Raw genomic sequence first — 16315 nt, forward strand, 5'->3', positions numbered from 1 at the left:
TTGTCTGAGTCATAGTCCTCGTCGCCCACCTGTGGTGCATGCGCTCCAACCTCAACAATTTCCCATATGCTTTCGTGGAGTGAGGTTAGATGATGCCTCATTTTATCACCCCACATACAATAATCTTCACCATAAAAATGTGGTGGTTTGCCTAGGGGTACCAAAAGTAGAGGGGTGCGTTTACGAATGCGAGGGTAGCGAAGAAGAATCTTACTATACTTCTTACGCTTGTGGCGCTTTGAAGTTGTAGACTCGGCGCGCGGATGTGGAAGGTGATGAAGAGTCGGTCTCGTAGTAGACGACCTTCTTCATTTTCTTTTTTTCTTGTCACCCTTCCTATGTGACTTGATGGAGGAAGAGGATTCCTCCTTGTCTTTGTCGTCGGACTCCCTTGATAGAGTCCTTCCCGAGCCTATGGCCTTGTCGCCTGTGACAATCTCCCTCTTGGCGTGATCTCCAGACATCACTTCGAGTTTGTCAGACTCTTAATGAAGCACTGTCTTTGATATCAATTGAAAGTCACCTAGAGGGGGGTGAATAGGCGAAACCTGAAATTTATAAACTTAAACTCGCACTAAGGTCGGGGTTAGCGTTAGTTTTAAATCAGAATGTGGAAGATGGTTCTCCTTGCTTAGAGTTGCTCAATCAATGCGGATAACGATTGAGAGCAAACTCAAATCAATATGAGCAAGGGAACTTTGGAGAGAGGAAAGAAGGGAAACAAATCAAGTGGTAATCAACACAAGTGAACACGGTGATTTGTTTACCGAGGTTTGGTTCCAAAGAACCTAGTCCCCGTTGAGGAGGCCACAAAGGTCGGGTCTATTCCAACCCTTTCCCTCTCTCAATTGGTCACTTAGACCGATCGAGGCTTCTCCTTAATAACTTGGGTCACTAAGACCCCGCAAGGATCACCACACACTTAGGTGTCTCTTGCTAGCTTTACAAAGCACTTTAGAGAATAAGAATAGAGAAGGAGAAAGCAATCCAAGCAACAAGAGCAACAAAAGAACACAAATAATCCTCTCACAAGTCTCTAAGCACTAGAGTTGATTTTGGGAGCTTGGAGTAGATTGAATGCTTTGAATGTGTCTTGGAGTGTTTGGCTTTGCTCTTGCAATGAATGTGATGTTCAGAATACTTGGATGCCATTGAATGAGGTGGTTGGGGGTATTTATAGCCTCCAACCACTTCCTAGCCGTTGGCTGAGTTTGCTGGCGATGGGCACACCGGACAGTCCGGTGGTGCACCGGACAAGCACTGTTCACTGTCCGGTGCGTGCCACGTCAGCACGCCCGTTGGGGTTTGGAGCGGTTGACTGTTGGAACCCTTTGTCTATTAGCTGCATCGGACAGTCCGGTGGCACACCGGTCCGGTGTGTTCTGAATTTCTACTCTGACTTCTGACTTGCACTATTCCCTTTTGTAGTCGACCGTTGGCGCCAGGTTATCGTTGCTCTGTTGGCTCACTGGACATGTCTGGTGCACACCAGACAGTCCGATGAATTATAGCAGAGCACGCCCTGAGAAAACCCGAGAGTGGCCTATTGAAAGTCGCCTAGAGGGGGGTGAATAGGCAAATCTGAAATTTATAAACTTTAAGCACAACTACAAGCTGGGGTTAGCGTTAGAAATATAATCGAGTCCAAAAGAGAGGGTGAAAACAAATCACAAGCAAATGAAGAGTGTGACACGGTGATTTGTTTTACCGAGGTTCGGTTCTTGCAAACCTACTCCCCGTTGAGGTGGTCACAAAGATCAGGTCTCTTTCAACCCTTTCCTTGTGACACGGTGATTTGTTTTACCGAGTGTGACACGGTGATTTGTTTTACCGAGGCTTTGATTGTGTCTTGGAATGGATTGCTAGCTCTTGTATTGAATGTTGAAGGTAGGAATGCTTGGGTGTGATGAATGGAGGTGGTTGGGGTTGTATTTATAGCCCCCAACCACTTCCTAGCCGTTGCCCTCTTTCTGCCGACCGTGGACGGTCCGCGCCCCTGGTCCGCCCCTGCATATCAACGGCTGAAATCGCAACGGTCAGCAGTAACGGCTATATCAACGACTATAATGCCTTAAATGTGTCGTCAGATGTTAGATAAAGTCAGTCACGGACGGTTCGGTCGTGCACCCCGGACGGTCCACGAGGACGCTATAATTCATTTTACCGAACCCATCACCTTCGGGTTTTTGGTTTTGTGTCGACCGGACGGTCCGCGCCTGAGGCCGGACGGTCCGCGCCTGAGGCCGGACGGTCCGCGCCTGAGGCCGGACGGTCCGCGCCTGGTCTCGAACGGTGCTTGCTTTTCCATCGGACGGTCCGTAGTGTTGACTTGCGTTTATGCAGTGTTCCTGTCCGAGGCCACTTGGGTGTCGCGGACGGTCCGCCGCAAGGGCCCGGACGGTCCGTGCTTAGGCTGTTTTTCCAAAAAGTTTCTCCTGTCCGGAATAATCTACGGTATTCCGGACAGTCGATTTAGAATAGTTGTAGATGAACTTATGCACCTGTAGAATATATAATCTAGAGCAAACTAGTTAGTCCAAATATTTGTGTTGGGCATTTCAACCACCAAAATCATTTAGGAAAAGGTTTGACCCTATTTCCCTTTCAATCTCCCCCTTTTTGGTGATTGATGCCAACACAAACCAAAGCAAATATATAAGTGCAGAATTGAACTAGTTTGCATAATGTAAGTGCAAAGGTTGCTTGGATTTAAACCAATTTTAAACTTACACTAGATATGTATGGATTGCTTTCTTTCTTTTAACATTTTGGACCACATTTGCACCACTTGTTTTGTTTTTGCAAATTCTTTTGGAAAATCTTTTCAAAGTCTTTTTGCAAATAGTCAAAGGTACATGAATAAGATTTTGAGAAGCATTTTCAAGATTTGAAATTTTCTCCCCCTGTTTCAAATGCTTTTCCTTTGACTTAAACAAAACTCCCCCTTAATGAAATTCTCCTCTTAGTGTTCAAGAGGGTTTTAGATACCAAGTTTGAAAAACTCCTCCTTAAAATATAGATACCAAATGAGCTAGAATTTCTTAGAGGAATATTAATTTGAAAGATACTAATTGAAAACATTAAAAACTTTGTTTCGAAATTTTTTGAAATTGGCGTGGTGGTGCGGTCCTTTTGCTTTGGGCTAATACTCTCTCCCCCTTTGGCATTAATCGCCAAAAACAGAGTCTTTAGAGCCCTTTTTAAATTCTCTCCCCTTTGGCAAACAATAGATGAGTGAAGATTATACCAAAGTTGGAGAGTGGTGCGGAGCGACGGCGAAGGGTAAATAATACCGGTAGAGTGGAGTGGAAGCCTTGTCTTCGCCGAAGACTCCATTTCCCTTTCAATCTATGACTTAGCATAAGAATATAGTTGAAAACACATTAGTCGTAGACATAAAAGAGATAGGATCAAAGGTACATAAATGAGCTATGTGTGCAAAGTATCAATCAAAATTCCGAGAATCAAGAATGTTTAGCTCATTCCTAAGTTTGGTAAAGGTTTTCTCATCTAATGGTTTGGTAAGGATATCAGCTAATTGTTCTTTGGTGCTAACATAAGCAATCTCGATATCCCCCCTTTGTTGGTGATCCCTCAAAAAGTGATACTGAATGGCTATGTGCTTAGTGCGGCTGTGCTCAACAGGATTATCCGCCATGCGGATTGCACTCTCATTATCACATAGGAGAGGGACTTTGGTTAATTTGTAGCCATAGTCCCTAAGGGTTTGCCTCATCCAAAGCAATTGCGCACAACAATGGCCTGCGGCAATATACTCGGCTTCGGCGGTGGAAAGAGCTACTGAGTTTTGTTTCTTTGAAGCCCAAGACACCAGGAATCTTCCCAAGAACTGACAAGTCCCTGATGTGCTCTTTCTATCAATTTTACACTCTGCCCAATCAGCATCAGAATAACCTATTAAATCAAAGGTGGATCCCTTGGGGTACCAAAGACCAAACTTAGGTGTATGAACTAAATATCTCAAGATTCTTTTCACGGCCCTAAGGTGAACTTCCTTAGGATCGGCTTGAAATCTTGCACACATGCATACGGAAAGCATGATATCCGGTCGAGATGCACATAAATAGAGTAAAGATCCTATCATCGACCGGTATACCTTTTGATCTACGGATTTACCTCCCGTGTCGAGGTCGAGGTGCCCATTGGTTCCCATGGGTGTTTTGATGGGCTTGGCATCCTTCATTCCAAACTTGGTGAGTATATCTTAAGTGTACTTGGTTTGGCTGATGAAGGTGCCCTCTTGGAGTTGCTTTACTTGAAATCCTAGAAAATACTGCAACTCCCCCATCATAGACATCTCGAATTTTTTAATCATGATCCTACTAAACTCTTCACAAGTATATTTGTTAGTAGACCCAAATATGATATCATCAACATAAATTTGGCATACAAACAAATCATTTGCAATGGTTTTAGTAAAGAGTGTAGGATCGGCTTTTCCGACTTTGAATCCATTAGTGATAATAAAATCTCTTAGGCATTCATACCATGCTCTTGGGGCTTGCTTGAGCCCATAAAGTGCCTTTGAGAGTTTATACACATGGTTAGGGTACTCACTATCTTCAAAGTCGGGAGGTTGCTCAACATAGACCTCTTCCTTGATTGGTCCATTGAGGAAGGCACTTTTCACGTCCATTTGATAGAGCTTAAAGCCATGGTAAGTATCATAGGCAAGTAATATATGAATTGATTCAAGCCTAGCTACGGGTGCATAGGTTTCACCGAAATCCAAACCTTCAACTTGTGAATATCCTTTGGCTACAAGTCAAGCTTTGTTCCTTGTCAACACACCATGCTCATCTTGCTTGTTGCGGAAGACCCACTTGGTTCCTACAACATTTTGATTAGGACGTGGAACAAGATGACATACCTCATTCCTTGTGAAGTTGTTGAGTTCCTCTTGCATTGCCAACACCCAATTCGAATCCCTTAATGCATCTTCCACCCTGTATGGCTCAATAGAAGACACAAAGGAGTAATGTTCACAAATGTGTGCGACACGAGATCGAGTGGTTACCCCCTTATGAATATCGCCGAGGATGGAGTTCACAGGGTGATCTCTTTGTATCGCTTAGTGGACTCTTGGGTGTGGCGGTCTTGGACCCTCATCATCTTCCTTGTCTTGATCATTGGCATCTCCCTCTTGATCATTGTCATCCTCTTGAGGAGGCTCTTCTTGATCTTCATTTTCATCATCTTGAGCTTGATCCTCATCTTGGGTTGGTGGAGATGCTTGATTTGAAGATGATGGTTGATCTTGTGCATGTGGAGGCTCTTCGGATTCCTTAGGACACACATCCCCAATGGACATGTTCCTTAGCGCGACGCACGGAGCCTCTTCATCATCTAGCTCATCAAGATCAACTTGCTCTACTTGAGAGCCATTAGTCTCATCAAACACAATGTCACAAGAAACTTCAACTAGTCCAGTGGACTTGTTAAAGACTCTATATGCCCTTGTGTTTGAATCATAACCAAGTAAAAAGCCTTCTACAGCCTTAGGAGCAAATTTGGATTTTCTACCTCTTTTAACAAGAATAAAGCATTTGCTACCAAAGACTCTAAAATATGAAACATTGGGATTTTTACCGGTGAGGAGTTCATACGATGTCTTCTTGAGGATTCGGTGAAGATAGAGTCGGTTGATGGCGTAGCAAGCGGTGTTGACTGCTTCCGCCCAAAACCGGTCCGAAGTCTTGTACTCATCAAGCATGGTCCTCGCCATGTCAAGTAGAGTCCTATTCTTCCTCTCCACTACACCATTTTGTTGTGGTGTGTAGGGAGAAGAGAACTCATGCTTGATGCCCTCGTCCTCAAGGAAGCCTTCTATTTGTGAGTTCTTGAATTTCGTCCCGTTGTCGCTTCTAATCTTTTTGATCCTTAAGCCGAACTCATTTTGAGCCCATCTCAAGAATCCCTTTAAGGTCTCTTGGGTTTGAGATTTATCCTGCAAAAAGAACACCCAAGTGAAGCGAGAATAATCGTCCACAATAAGTAGATAGTACTTACTCCCGCCGATGCTTATGTAAGCGATCGGGCCGAATAGATCCATATGGAGTAGCTCAAGCGGCCTGTCAGTCGTCATGATGTTCTTGTGTGGATGATGAACACCAACTTGCTTTCCTGCTTGACATGCGCTACAAATCCTGTCTTTCTCAAAATGAACATTTGTTAGTCCCAAAATGTGCTCTCTCTTTAGAAGCTTATGAAGATTCTTCATCCCAACATGGGCTAGACGATGATGCCAGAGCCAACCCATGTTAGTCTTAGCAATTAAGCAAGTGTCGAGTTCAGCTCTATTAAAATCAACTAAGTATAGCTGACCCTCTAACACCCCCTTAAATGCTACTGAATCATCACTTCTTCTAAAGACAGTAACACCTATATCCGTAAAAAGACAATTGTAGCCCATTTTACATAATTGAGAAACTGAAAGCAAGTTATAGTCTAAAGAATCTACAAGAAAAACATTGGAAATAGAATGGTCAGGAGATATAGCAATTTTACCAAGTCCTTTGACCAAACCTTGATTTCCATCCCCGAATGTGATAGCTCTTTGGGGATCATGGTTTTTCTTATAGAAGGAGAACATCCTTTTCTCCCCAGTCATGTGGTTTGTGCACCCGCTATCAATGATCCAACTTGAGCCCCCAGATGCATAAACCTACAAAACAAGTTTAGGCCTTGTTCTTAGGTACCCAAACGGTCTTGGGTCCTTTGACATTAGAAACAAGCACCTTGGGTACCCAAACACAAGTCTTTGACCCCTTGTGTTTTCCCCCAACATATTTGGCAACTACTTTGCCTGATTTGTTAGTAAGCACATATGATGCATCAAAAGTCTTAAATGAAACAGTGGGTTCATTTGATGCAATAGGAGATTTCTTTTTAGTCAATTTAACATGAGTGGATTGCCTAGAACTAGATGCCTCACTCTTATACATAAAAGCATGATGAGAGCCAGAGTGAGACTTCCTAGAATGAATTCTCCTAATTTTGTGCTTGGGATAACCGATAGGATATAAAATGTAACCCTCGTTATCCTGAGTCATGGGAGCTTTGCCCTTAACAAAGTTAGACAATTTCTTAGGGGCACTAAGCTTGACATTGTCTCCCTGTTGGAAGCCAATGCCATCCTTAATGTCTGGGCATCTCCCACTATAGAGCATACTTCTAGCAAATTTAAATTTTTCATTTTCTAAGTCATGCTCATTGATTTTAGCACTAAGTTGAGCTATGTGATCATTTTGTTGTTTAATTAAAGCTAGGTGATCATGAATAGCATAAACATTAATGTCTCTACATCTAGTACAAATAGTAACATGCTCAATGGTAGATGTAGAGGGTTTGCAAACATTTAATTCATCAATCTTAGCATGTAACATCACATTTTCATTTCTAAGATTGGAAACAATATTATTGCAAACATTTAAACTCTTGGCCTTAGCAATTAAGTTATCATTCTCAGTTTTAAGGCTAGAAATTTATTCATTTAATTTGTCAATCTTAGCAAGTAAACTAGCATTATCATTTTTAAGATTGGCAAAAGAATCATCACAAACATTTAATTTTTCAACCTTAGCAATCAATTTAGCATTCTCAAATCTAAAGGTTGGAAATAGTGTCATGGCAAGTGCTTAGCTCACTAGTTAATTTTTCACATTTTTCTACTTCCTGAGCATAAGCATTTTTAACCTTAACATGCTTCTTGTTTTCTTTAGTAAGGAAGTCCTTTTGGCTATCCAATAGTTCATCATTCTCATGAATAGAACCTATCAATTCATTTAATTTTTCCTTTTGTTGCATGTTTAGGTTGGCAAAAAGGGCAAGTAAATTATCCTCATCATCACTAGAGTTCTCCTCATCACTAGATGTTGCATATTTAGTGGAGGCTCTAGATTTTACCTTCTTTTTGCCGTCCTTTGCCATGAGGCAATTGTGGCCGACGTTGGGGAAGAGAAGACCCTTATTGATGGTGATGTTGGCGGCGTCCTCGTCGGAGGAGGAGTTGGTGGAGCTCTCATCGGAGTCCCACTCCCGACAAACATGGGCATCACCGCCCTTCTTCTTGTAATACTTCTTCTTCTCCTTCCTTCTTCCCTTCTTGTCATCGCCCCTATCACTATCACTTGATAATGGACATTTAGCAATAAAATGACCGGGCTTACCACACTTGTAGCAAACTTTTTTGGAGCAGGGCTTGTAGTCCTTCCCCCTCCTTTGCTTGAGGATTTGGCGGAAGCTCTTGATGATGAGCGCCATCTCCTCGTTACGAGCTTGGAGGCGTCGATGGGAAGCCTACTCGACGTAGACTCTTCCTTCTTCTCCTCTGTCGCATTGAAGGCGACGGGTTGCACCTCGGGTGTGGAGGTGGCACCTCGTTCGATGATTTGTTTGGAGCCTTTAATCATTAATTCAAAGGTCACAAACTTTCCTATTACTTCCTCGGGAGACATTAGTTTATATCTAGGATCACCACGAATTAATTGAACTTGTGTAGGGTTAAAAAAACGAGTGATCTTAGAATAACCTTGACCATTTCATGGTCATCCCATTTGGTGCTCCCGAGGTTGCGCACTTGGTTCACCAAGATCTTGAGCCGGTTGTACATGGCTTGTGGCTCCTCTCCTTGGTTGAGCATGAATCGACCTAGCTCCCCCTCGATCCTTTCCCGCTTGGTGATCTTGGTCACCTCATCTCCTTCGTGTGTGGTCTTTAGTATGTCCCAAATCTCTTTGGCACTTTTCAACCCTTGCACTTTATTATACTCCTCTCGACTTAGAGAGGCGAGGAGTATAGTAGTGGCTTGGGAGTTGAAGTGCCGGATTTGGGCTACCTCGTCCAAGTCATAGCCTTCATCCCCTATGGATGGTTCCTACGCTCCAAATTCAACAATGTCCCAAATGCTAGCGTGGAGTGAGGTTAGATGGTGCCTCATTTTATCACTCCACATACAATAATCTTCACCATTAAAAACTGGTGGTATGCCTATTGGGACGGAAAGTAAAGGAGTGCGTTTGGAAATGCGAGGATAGCGTAAGGGGATCTTACTAAACTTCTTGCGCTCATGGCGCTTAGAAGTGACGGACGGCGTGTCGGAGCCGGAGGTGGAAGGCGACGAAGAGTCAGTCTCATAGTAGACCACCTTCTTCATTTTCTTCTTCTTGTCGCCACTCCGGTGTGACTTGACGCGGGGAGGTGATTCCTCCCTTTTGTTGCCGGACTCTCCCAATGGGGCTTTCCCGTGGCTTGTGGCGGGCTTCTCGTCGGTCACCATCTCCTTCTTGGCATGAGCTCCCGACATCACTTCGAGCGGTTAGGCTCTAATGAAGTATCGGGCTCTGATACCAATTGAAAGTCGCCTAGAGGGGGGGTTGAATAGGCAAATCTGAAATTTATAAACTTTTAGCACAACTACAAGCTGGGGTTAGCGTTAGAAATATGATCGAGTCCGAAAGAGAGGGCAAAAAAATCACAAGCAAATGAAGAGTGTGACACGGTGATTTGTTTTACCGAGGTTTGGTTCTTGCAAACCTACTCCCCGTTGAGGTGGTCACAAAGATTGGGTCTCTTTCAACCCTTTCCCTCTCTCAAACAGTCACCTAGACCGAGTGAGCTTTCTCCTTAATCAAACAGGTCACTTAGACCCCTACAAGGACCACCACAACTTGGTGTCTCTTGCTTTGATTACAAGTGTCTTGAGAATAAGAATGGGAAGAGAAGAAAGCACGATTGCAAAAGCCAAGCAACAAGAGCGACAAATAATACACAAATCACTTTCTCTCTCAAGCCACTAATCACTAATGATCACTTGTCTCAATTGTGGAACTTGGAGAGATTGGAGGCTTTGATTGTGTCTTGGAATGGATTGCTAGCTCTTGTATTGAATGTTGAAGGTTGGAATGCTTGGGTGTGATGAATGGAGGTGGTTGGGGTTGTATTTATAGTCCCCCAACCACTTCCTAGCCGTTGCCCTCTTTCTGCCGACCGCGGACGGTCCGCGCCCCTGGTCCGGACGGTCCGCCCCTGCATATCAACGGCTGAAATCGCAACGGTCAGCAGTAACGGCTATATCAACGGCTATAATGCATTAAATGCACCGTCAGATGTTAGATAAAGTCAGTCACGGACGGTTTGGTAGTGCACCCCGGACGGTCCACGAGGACGCTATAATTCATTTTACCGAACCCGTCACCTTCGGGTTTTTCGGTTTTGTGCCGACCGGACGGTCCACGCCTGAGGCCGGACGGTCCGCGCCTGGTCTCGGACGGTGCTTGCTTTTCCATCGGACGGTCCGCAGTGTTGACTTGCGTTTATGCAGTGTTCCTGTCCGAGGCCACTTGGGTGTCGCGGATGGTCCGTGCTTAGGCTGTTTTTCCAAAAAGTTTCTCCTGTCCGGAATAATCTACGGTATTCCGGACAGTCGATTTAGAATAGTTGTAGATGAACTTATGCACCTGTAGAATATATAATCTAGAGCAAACTAGTTAGTCCAAATATTTGTGTTGGGCATTTCAACCACCAAAATCATTTAGGAAAAGGTTTGACCCTATTTACCTTTCACCTATTCGCTTGGTGGACACTGTCCGGTGCACCACTTGGCAGCACACTCTCATGTCTTGCTCCAAATATTGTTAAGTCCCCAACTTAATTTCTTTCTTGGTTTGTGTTGAACCTTATGCACCTGAGATAAATGACATCTAGGCAAACTAGTTAGTCCACGTGGTTTGTGATGGACGTCAACCACCAAAATTGATTATAGGAAATGATTAATCCCATTTCCCTTTCAATACCCCCGTCTCCTAGTTTGCTCCCTCTTCCTGTAGGGAACCTAGAGTTCCTAGATCCTCCTGGTGTCTGCCCTTAGCGAATGGTTGCTTCTCCCTCTTGTCAAACCTATGGCTCATGACATGGCCCCATAAGTTCTACCCTCACATACCAAAAAAGTATGATGGGTCCAACAACCCTGCTAAGTTCCTTCAAGTTTACGTCACAACCATCCTTACTGTAGGAAGCAGCAAGGCCATCATGACCAAGTACTTCCATGTAGCCCTGACTAGGTTTGCCACAGTCCTAGCTCATGAATCTTCCATCGAACTCCATCAGTTCTTGAGAAGAACTCTATCGATAATTTATTGCCGACTTTGATGGCTCCTACCGTCGACCTAGCACCGAGGCTGACCTCCACAATGTCCAACAGTAGCATGGTGATTCAATGCATGCTTTCATCCAGCAGTTTAGATAGGTACACAACACCATTCTGCGCATCACCCTGCTTTTGTCACCATCACCTTTAGATAGGGGTGTGCGACAAAATGCTAGAGAAGTTGGCCACCCGTGAATCCAAGATATCATGAACATCTTCTCCATTGAGGATAAATGTAACGGGATCACAGAGGGGCAGGTCTAGCACACCCCACATGCAGTCCAGCTAGGGCTCGATGGCACATGCTCTTCGTGCGGGTCTCCCCGCAATAAGAAGGGCAAGTAGTCTATTGTTGCCATCGCTCCTAGCCCAGACCGGGCCAAGGCCCACAATTGCGATAGGTGCCCCCGCGACCCAAGCGGCATGGCCCTAGGAAGCAACGTGCTAGGATGCAAAACTTATGTTCGCTCCACAACACCAGCACGCACGACATCTCTGATTGTTGTGTGGTTTGGGACCTCATCCGGCAGCACCAGGAGGAGCAGTCCTAGTAGCTACGTGCTTCGTAGAAGGACCCGCTGCATGGGGACCTCAGCCCTAGGTGGGCTCAACGACGTAGCCCTGATGAGGACCCATGAGCATCCCTTCTTAGGGCCTCCATGGGTAGCGTCTACTTGATAGGGCAGACATCGTTACCAATCACCTTTAGCACCATCGAAAACTTCCGCATGGAGTACATCGACTTCGACATTGCCAAGCTCTACCTCCCCTACAACGCCATCCTTGGGTACACCATGCTCTACAAATTCATGGTGACCGCCCACTATGGGTATCTTGTCCTCAAATGCCCATATCGTCTAGAGTCATCTTTGCCCCAACCGACCGGCTCGACACGGTCAACATCCTAGAGTCTAGAGAGGCTTTAGACCGTCTCCCACGACATCACAAATGATCAGCCTCTTGAGTTGGACCTCCCTCCTCAAGGACCACCGTCTGCATCAGTGTCGACATGGTAGGGAAGGAGGGAGTTCCTTCCTCCTCGTCCCATCAACCAGCAACCAGCTCACCTAAGGCGCTCTGCCACACCTCCTCTAGCTCCCCGATGTCAAAAACCGCAGAGCAAGCCCCTCATAGACAATGCGCATTAGGGACCGCATGAGGGTCAAATAGAAAAGTGTGCTAGTCACCTTCCTCCGAGATAACATCGATGTCTTTGCATGGCATCCTTCTGACAAGCTCGAGGTCCCTAGGAAGGTGATCGGGCACCGGCTGGTGGTCTACCTAGGCACACGGTCAATCAAGTAGAAGGTGTGATGCAGTCCGCATAGCAACAAGAGTTCATTCGCTAGGAGATTGACAGGCTCCTCACTGTGGGCTTCATCCACAAGATCTAGTACCCATAATGACTAGCCAACCCCCTCATTGTCCCCAAGGTCAACGACAAACTCCATATGAGCAATGTGCATTAACTACACCTACCTCAATAAGGCATACCAAAAGAACACTATTTGCTCTCTCGTATAGACCGGATAGTGGACTCTACCTCCTAGTGTGAGCTCGTTTCTTTTGTAGATGTGCATTCTAGGTTTCGCCAAATCCACATGGTTAGAGAGGATGATGAGAAAACCACTTTCATCACCCTCTCGAAGTTAAAGTTGTACTGTTATGTTTCCATGCCTTATGGTCTAAAGAACATGTTGCCTATTTATATCATTGTTGTTCATTATACGCTTAAAAATACTAGGTGAGTGCCCGTGCGTTGCAACGAAAACATATAATACCATGATAACTTATGTATAAATATGTGTTATACTAAGAAAAGATTTCGTAATAATACAAGTACTTCGTTGTCCCTCAGCTGGGAATGCCAAAACAAAAGGTCTTCTTAGAGGAACGAAGTTTTAGCAGTAGCAATTCCAAAGGCCAAACTGTTGTAAAACACTGGTGGTACACCATCCAAACACAACAGTATGAAAAAAGGGGCATCAGCATCAGGCATGAACAACATCTGCAACAGATACTTGCAAGCACAACAACATGTCCCCTTGTCTCTAATTATCTTAGTAACCACCAGTGTTTACATATCCAGCGATGTTCAAGGAGTCCTCGTGACAATGGAAGCTTACAGCCCTCTTTCCTGTGATGATCTCCAAGATCAGGACTCCGAAGCCGTAGACGTCAGACTTGACGGAGAAAATACTTCCATCGTGTATTCAGTAGACATGTAGCCACTGCAAAAATAAAGTTCAGTGTATCATAACCAAGTTGCAGTAGTGTGGTTCCTGTATGGCCCATTGAGTTTGTGCATACAATGTACCGACGACCCGATTCGTGTTGAATTGGTTTTGGTCCCCTCCAAACATCCTTGCCATTCCAAAATCTGATATCTTGGGTTTCATGTCCGCGTCCAGGAGAATGTTGCTGGCCTTGAGATCACGGTGAACAACTCGCAGCCTTGAATCCCGGTGGAGATATAGCAGCCCTCTAGCAATGGCTTCGATTATATCAAACTGTTTCTTCCAGACTAAAAGCCGCTGCTTTTCAGGATCTGTTCAACCACAGTGATCAGAACCCAATCAACATATTTGTCCGTTCATATTGAGAAATGAGATGTGCGGAAAGTGAAGGACACATACTGAAGAGGAATGCATCTAGACTTTTGCTAGGCATGTACTCGTACACCTAGATCTTCTCTTCCCTCTGTATGCAGCACCCTAGTAATCTTACAAGATTGCGGTGCTGCAACTTTGCAATAAGTATGACCTCATTCTTGAATTCTTCAAGGCCTTGACCTGAATTCCTACAAAACCTCTTCACAGCTACTTCTTCTCCCCCAGGTAAAGTTCCCTGCAGTGGTTCATGATTTTCATTATCATTAAGCCAAATATTAACATAAAATCATGTGTACATCAAACGCCATTCACAGTAGTGAAAGTTAGTATACCATATAGACATGACCAAATCCTCCTTGTCCAAGCTTGTTAGAGTCACTAAAATTAATTGTAGCAGCTCTTATACGGTCTAGAGAGTACACTTTGAGTTCATGACTTTTTCCATCCTCCACATCATCATCAAAACGAATTGACTGTGAGATGTCCAGCATAGCACTATAATACCATCAAACACAACAGTATGATGTGGTACGTTACAGGCATGAACAACATCTGCAACAGATACTTGCAAGCACAACAACCTGCCCCCCCCCTTGTCTCATGAGAGAGAGCATGCTGATAAGAATAAAATGAAACTAATTAATAAACTGGTCTTGAGAAATAAATAATCCCAAAACCACATAATCCTGTGGTACGTTACAACTGAAAAATAATGCAAGGAATCGCGTCGAACACCTGGTGTGCGCGCCCAAGCTGCCTCCGTCAGTACGAGACAAGGCGAGGAGAGGAAAGGTTGTCTGTGGAGAGAGAGAGAGAGGAGGAGAGGAGCGGTTACCGTGGAACACTGGCGCTGCGCCCGGATACGGAGTGGCGGCACACCGGCGGGCGGGAACGGGGGCGAGGATCGCAAGAGCGGGGGCACGGTGAAGCTGTGGTGGACGGCCACGTTAGAGACTTATGAAGTAGTAGAGATTGTGATAATCGGAATACTGAAATAAACAAAGAATTGAACCATTAAGAAAAAATACCTTCTCCGGCTGCAATAAGGGACAAAGCATCTGCAGGAGACAAGACGACTTCTTTTATGCCATCAATCAGTGTTCCCTGGTAATAAACAACCATTGTACTATCAAAACCATCATATGCTAGTTACATTCAGAAATTTCAGCTTATGTGTTAGTTCCCATTAAATCAGTTTGAGATTCTATTTAAATTCATATTTGAGACACTCTCACAATTTAAGGTTGTTGCATGTATATACTTCAGATACTAATAAAAAAATATTCCAAACCTGAAGATCCTCCTTATTCTGTAAGTTCTGACCTGAAGGATTAAGATCATTTACAACCTATAAAACAGAAGAATCATATGCAATTCAGTTGATAACTTGATGAACGACAGTTATAATAGTCAGTGAGTGCAATTCAGGATGTTATTGCGATGTGCACCTCCTGCATGACCAGATCACGAGCAATCTTCATGGAGTTCTTGCCCACCATCCCAGCGAGGAGGTGCTAAGCGCCAAGGTTCGATGTCATGATGACCATGGTGTTCCTGAAGTCCACCGTCCTGTCTTGCCCATCCATCAGCCTGTCGTCGTTGAGGACCTAGAGCAGGGTGTTGAACATGGCAACATGGGCCTTCTCTACCTCATCAAAGAGGATCACATTGTATGGTCTCCTCACTTGTTTAGTCAGCTACCCACCCTCTTCACGGCTGATGTAGCTTCAGTCATAGGTAAAAAAATTCTAGCCCATGTCAAAACACGAGTCCATCTGATAACACAGTTAAAATACAACATATAGCAAGTGTTTAAGGAGAACTGTAGTTGGGACAAAGACGGTATAATTTTCTCTCATGTTTGATTGTCGTAGAGTGCTGTAGGACAAGCACAAAATCTGTAGAATTTTACAGCATACCCAGAGCTATGATCTTAAGAAGATAGCCACTGCCCCGGAAGCATCAATCACACAGTCACCTTTGTGAGTGGTGTTGCTGGCCGGTAATCTACTATGAAATTGGCTAACACACTATAGAGCATGACATGTCCGAATATAGAGCACTAACACAAGAACACACCATGAAATTGTCTAGCAAGATCTGTGACATTATATGAACTTAGGAACTAACATAGTCATCTTTGTGCCATATAAAATTTTGGACCATAACTACAAGATCACACAGTCACCGATTAAGTAACCAAACGTAGGATATAGACAGAGCAAGGGTACCTCTACTTTAATGGCCTTGGTCCTCCAGAAGATAGATTTCAGAGGATAAATAGAAACTGAAACACTAACATTAAAAGTTAGGCTATAGGTCTACCAAGGGAAACACTAACAGGCTAATTACAAGTGGTGTCTGCACCTAAGGGGTGGTAAGGATAAATAGAAACTAAAACGTACTACAAGCATGTTTTTCAATTTATGATTATGATTTGCCTATCAATAGTGTATGGAGATAGGTAACAAATATATAGAACACACCTAAATAAATTTCTCTTGGTATGATAACATGTCGGCAACTATAACATTTA

General features: G+C 44.2%; 1 pseudogene; it reads right to left on the bottom strand.

Moving 5' to 3' along the window:
* Positions 1-13214: 13214 nt before the first annotated feature.
* Positions 13215-15278, bottom strand: LOC103648426 (G-type lectin S-receptor-like serine/threonine-protein kinase B120; annotated as a pseudogene).
* Positions 15279-16315: the final 1037 nt, after the last annotated feature.

This window comes from Zea mays, chromosome 2 (genome assembly GCF_902167145.1).
Source record: "Zea mays cultivar B73 chromosome 2, Zm-B73-REFERENCE-NAM-5.0, whole genome shotgun sequence".
Classification (NCBI taxonomy): Eukaryota; Viridiplantae; Streptophyta; class Magnoliopsida; order Poales; family Poaceae; genus Zea; species Zea mays.